This window comes from Ixodes scapularis, unplaced genomic scaffold (assembly GCF_016920785.2).
Source record: "Ixodes scapularis isolate PalLabHiFi unplaced genomic scaffold, ASM1692078v2 PGA_scaffold13__105_contigs__length_92229423, whole genome shotgun sequence".
Classification (NCBI taxonomy): Eukaryota; Metazoa; Arthropoda; class Arachnida; order Ixodida; family Ixodidae; genus Ixodes; species Ixodes scapularis.
This window is the reverse complement of record NW_024609839.1, coordinates 2966318-2970140: the sequence shown is the minus strand read 5'-3', so window position 1 is coordinate 2970140 and position 3823 is coordinate 2966318. Positions and strand designations below refer to the sequence as shown.

General features: G+C 38.4%; 1 long non-coding RNA gene across 1 annotated transcript; it reads right to left on the bottom strand.

Moving 5' to 3' along the window:
- Positions 1–227: 227 nt before the first annotated feature.
- On the bottom strand, positions 228–1572 carry LOC115321936. The gene is made up of 2 exons (XR_005716899.3): positions 1493–1572; positions 228–415 (listed from the first exon to the last, which is right to left on the bottom strand). It is a non-coding gene; the product is annotated as an uncharacterized LOC115321936 (long non-coding RNA).
- Between the last annotated feature and the right edge of the window lie 2251 nt (positions 1573–3823).

Here is a 3823-nt window from a genome sequence, read left to right as displayed (position 1 = left end):
TCAGGTGCATTGTTACGTTTTCTTTGTTTTTTCCATGCACAGTCAGTCCTTGACTTGAGCAATGTCTTCTCCAAAAGTTGCTTCAGCGGTGTCCACATGATTGGCACAGACCTGGATGTGCACGTTTCTCATGGTTCACCTCTGTTAAATAATAATGGCATTGTTTGCACAATGTTCACATACTCAATGGCTTATTTATGTACTATTTAGTAGACCTCGCTGCATACTAATGTTCCTGAGATATTTATTCCTTTGAGAAAACTTGGCTTTAGCGTAGGTTGCAGTGGTGCAGATGTCGTCCGACACGGAGCAGACAACACTCAGGCCCGTCTGTTTGCGTCGTCCTCGCAGGGGTAGCACATCATCATTTGTACCATGGGATTGGTCATGTCTCCTCCGTCTCTGCCATCGTTGCCTGTAGAAGCCGATGTTTCGGGTTTTATTTGGGCTATGTTTAAAGCAAAATTGCATAGGAAATATTCCACCAATGCATGAAATAAAATAGTTATTTCTATATTTCTTTTTAAATTTATTTTTTATTTTTATTTGAAGTCTTATAATTCCAAAAGTTTTGGAATTAAGCAGAGTTGCCTTTTAATAACAAATGGCTATAGCTAAACAGGGCACACAAGTGAGGAGCTTTTTTTTCTAAAAAGGCGAAATACACATGAAGCAAAACAGATAAATTGGTATGTTTGCTTATCAGTATAGCTTTGAGCCATGTGCCGCAGCCACCTCTGCTGTGGTTTTTTATAGCGTACTCTGACCGATTTCACTGTAGGAGCATTTGAGATTCATGGACCAACGAATATAGTTTGAATTCATACAAAAATTTGCTTGGTTTCAGTTTTCTGGATTTGGCTCTTTTAGATGAAAGGAAACTGTGTCCTGGTGAAGCATGTGACAGCAGCTCACATGAGCTCACTAGAGTGGAGTTTTGTCCCATGCCTCGCTCCCGAGCTATCTGGCTCATTGACAGGGTGTCTAGCACCTTGGAAAAGCTGGAATTGTCAGGAAATTTCGGATCATCTGGAAAAGTCAGGGAATTGTCAGGGAGATAATCAAAAAGTTAGCCAAATCAGGGAAAATAGCCAGGGCGAGTAATGCGGTGGTGTGCGACGAAGCCAGGAGAGTCGTGCATTGACGTGGCTGTGCTAAATAACATTGCCCGAAACTTTGTAAGTCTTTGACTTCTTGAGCAACATAAAGACCGATTTCAATAAATTGTTTTAAATTGTGAGTGGTGTTCACTTATGAGGTGTTTAGTAGCACTTCGTACCACATCTCCAAACTTCTGTAATGGACAGGAAATTTAAAACCTGGAAAAGCTGGGGAACTTAAAAGGAGGAATTTGCTAGACACCCTGGCTGATTTCATAGTTACCGATGTCTGCCAAGTTATGCTGAAGTAGGGCATGAAATTGTCGATATTTCACTGTGGTAGCTGACGTTGTGTTGTAATTATATACTTTTGAAACAGGAGCTGCGCGCACCTGCTTTAAACAGAAGGCAGAAAACAATGAGCCAGCCATCATCGTGCAGGAAGCCGACGCCAAATGGGCTGCTGCTGAATCAGTCAGGCATGCACCAGCTAGGACCAAGAAAATGGTAATATGATATTTCTAATTTTGCTTAAGCTCCCGAAAAATACTTTTGCATCCTAAAACAAGCCCAGATTTCAAACAAAGGCATTAGTCTATTTACATAAAGACATTTTTAAGTATTAAGAAATTTATTTAGCCAATGAAAGAACACTATGTTATGACATTGTCTGCAATGAGCTTGACATTGTAGAAAATATGAGGCTCATTGACATTGCCCCTGGGTCCGGACAGTTCATCAAACGCCGTTTCATTGAACATTGTTTCATCGAAGCTGTTTCATTGAACGCAGTTTTATCGAACGCTGTTTCATTGAACGCCATTTCATCGAAGTTGTTTCATTGAACGTAGCCTATTTGAGCAGTAGAAATATTTTTCTTTTTAGTGCCGGGAGGATAGCAGTGTTTTAATATTTATTGTAACTTATAAACTTATATATATATAAAAGGAAGGAACCTTTTTTTGTCACCTTCTATTCTTTTTTTTTTAGTAAATGATGACTTCTGTTAATGAGGCCAATAAGACACGGTAACACTAACGACACTTTTAAAAGCTGTGATCATCAGGTGCAGTGATGAATGTACGTCCATTCAAAAGCGTATATATATCTTCGTCCTTGAAGAGACCTATTCTGCTTCAAGACGAAGCCGTCCTTGAGGCAGTGATCTGTCTCCGTGGCCCATGATACGGGGAAAAGAAAAGACGTGTCTCCTCTCTTTGTTAATTTATTATAACCGACAGAACCGTGAACCTGCCGGATATTCGACATACAGTAATATACTGCATGTCAAAGATCTGACAGGTCCACGGTTCTGTCGGTTACAAAAAATTGACGAAGAGGGCAGGCACGTCTTTTTTAAGAACATCTATGTTCTTAAAAAGAAAGCTATTCTCTTAGGATAAAATGAAAACAAAGTTAAATCTACAAATACAAAATAAAAAAGGCGCTGCAGAAAATAGCTGTTTCCTTCTTAAGAAAGTGCCTTTCACGCATGAATAAATAGAAGGTTGAAGTGGGAAAAAGTGAGTGGCCGAGAACAGCCGCCTACCTTGCCAGAAAAGAATCAGTCGCGTATCCACTGTCTTCTGTGGGTAGGTCACACTTTGCGGTAAAAGTCTAGACTGGATGAAAAGAATGGCTTGTGCATGCAAAGAAACTGTGGTGAAACTGCTAGGACAGATGTAGGCATTTCTTTTTTTATCTTGATGACACTCTCTGCCCTGAAGTAGGCACCCATTTTCTGAATGCAACCAACTTTTTTCTGTTATTTTTTTGCAGAAGCAGTGTGCCTCTTCTCAGGAGTGACTGAGGGGCTGCCACAAGGGGAGAAGGCAAGCATGTTTCTGATTACAAGGATGGACAGTTGGGCTGGGCTAGTTGGTAAGAATTCATGTTGAAAAACGGTGTGAAAACCAGACAAAGGAAAAAGAACACACAGTGCCTTGTCCTGTGTGTTTTCTTATCCGTGCATTTTGCGCTGTTTTTCAGCATGTTTCTGCCTTTATTTTTCTGTTAGTTTTAAATGTTAGTAGTTGGTTACTTTGATCCCAGTTGGAAGCATGGAATTGGTTAACCGTGCTAAATGCGTAGAATTAAAAAAAAAAATTCATGCTACCTAAATCATTTAAAATGCTTTTTTTTCTAATGATTTCTTTCTCCTTTTTTACAGCCATCCCATGAGTAGAGTCCCTGTTGTTTGAATTTTTTATGTCAATTTGTAATATGCATATGTTACCTTTAATTTCTATTCATGCATACATTTTAGCCCCAGCTAGTGGTTTCTTTTATTTAATTTATGTACACATTAGTGTGGTATTTTTAGAAGATTTAAAATTTATGTTCTTTTTCTAGTCATTTTTGGTTTATTGCCTCCATTATTTATTTATATGTCCTAGCCCAAGATTGGGTGTAATTTGAGATATAATTAGAATTTTATTTTAGGCTACTTGCTTTATGTTGCTGGGAGTTTTAATATTTTACATTTTTATTTTTATGCAGATCAGCCTTGTAATTTAGTGTGTTCTTTACAATTTTGTAGATCTAACAGCTTGTAAGAAACAGAAGAATTCTCTGGTACTTGTAATGTTGGTTTCGTTTTTGAAATAAATTTATTCCAATAACTTCTTGTTTTCTTCCGGAGTCCTGCTTCTAGGATTTCAAAATGCTGATTCATTAATGGCTTGTAATGCACATCCATTTACTCATATCAGGCACCAGCTCAA